The following is a 1,499-nucleotide window of genomic DNA, read 5'->3' as shown; positions in this document are numbered from 1 at the left end:
GAAGAGTTTTTCCTATGCTTTCTTATAGGATTTTTATGGTGTCACGTCTTACATTTAAGTCTTTAATCCATCTCGAGTTAATTTTTGTGTATGATGAGAAATAGGGATCCAGTTTCATTCTTCTGCATGTGGTTCTCCAATTTTCCCAGCACCATTTATTGAATAGGGCATCCTTTCCCCAGTGTATGTTTTTGTCTGCTTTATCAAAGATCAGTTGGTTGTAGGTGTATGGTTTTATTTCTGGGTTGTCTATTCTGTTCCCTTGATCTGTATGTCTTTTATGCCAGTACCATGCTGTTTTGGTTACTATAGACTTGTAGTATCATTCAAAGTCAGGTAATGTGATGCCTCCAGTTTCAACCTTTTTGCTTAGGATTGCTTTGGCTATTCATGCTCTTTTTTGGTTCCCTATGAATTTTAGAATTGTTTTTTCTAATTCTGTGAAAAATGATATTGATATTTTGATAGAAATTTCATTGAATCTATAGATTGCTTTGGGCAGTATGGTCATTTTAACAACATTGATTCTTCCAATCCATGAGCATGGGATGTTTCTCCAGTTGTTTGGATCATCTACTATTTCTTTCATCAGTGATTTGTAGTTCTCCTTGTAGAGATCATTCACCTCCTTGGTTAAATTTATTCTAGGTAATTCATTGATTGATTGATTAGTTGATTGATTACAGCTATTGGCTTCTCCTCTCTAGCTATGAAAGCCCTAGATGACATCTTCTTCCAATAGGAGGACGTTTCTTCTCCATTGAAAAATCTATTGTTTAGTATAGCCACCTTCATCAGTTATCTTAGCTAGATCTTCTGGGATAACTTGCTGCAGCTTCTATTAATACATCAGCACTCGCTGCTTCACCTTGCACTTTGATGTTAGAGAGATAGCTTCTTTCCTTAAACCTCACAAGCCAGCCTCTGCTATCTTCCAACTTTTCTTCCGAGAGTTTCTCACCTCTCTCAGCCTTCATAGAATTGATGAGAGTTAGGGCCTTGCTCTGGATTAAGCTTTGGCTTAAGGGAATGTCGTGGCTGGATTGATATTCTATCCAGACCACTAAAACTTTCTCCATATCAACAATAAGGCTGTTTCACTTTTTTATCATTCCTGGGTTCACTGGAGTCACACTTTAATTTTCTTCAAGAACTTTTCATTCACAACTTGGCATACTGTTTGATGCAGGAGGTCTAGCTTTTGGTCTATCTCTGTTTTCAACATTTTGTTGTCTTGTATGGGCATGGTTCTGTGAGAATTACCAAAAGGTGATGCAGAGACGTGAAGTGAGCAAGCACATGCTGTTGGAAAAACGGCACCAATAGACTTGTTTGTTGCAGGGTTGCCTCAAACCTTCAATTTATAAAAAACACAATTATCTGTGTGAAGCACAATAAAATGAAGTATACCTATAACCCTTGTCAAATTAAAGAAGTTACTTTCTATTCCTAGTTTGCTAAGAGTTTTATTTTTCTATTATAAATTGAATTTTGCTTTT

General features: G+C 36.4%; 1 protein-coding gene across 1 annotated transcript in view; it reads left to right on the top strand.

Annotated features, from left to right (window-relative positions):
- AHI1 (Abelson helper integration site 1) overlaps positions 1-1,499 on the top strand; it is a 224,554-nt gene that overhangs the window by 23,632 nt on the left and 199,423 nt on the right. The window lies entirely within an intron of this gene.

The sequence above is a fragment of the Propithecus coquereli genome, unplaced genomic scaffold, assembly GCF_000956105.1.
Source record: "Propithecus coquereli isolate 6110/MARCELLA unplaced genomic scaffold, Pcoq_1.0 Scaffold98, whole genome shotgun sequence".
Taxonomy (NCBI): domain Eukaryota; kingdom Metazoa; phylum Chordata; class Mammalia; order Primates; family Indriidae; genus Propithecus; species Propithecus coquereli.
Note: the sequence above shows the minus strand (reverse complement) of the source record. Positions and strands in the feature narration are given on the sequence as shown.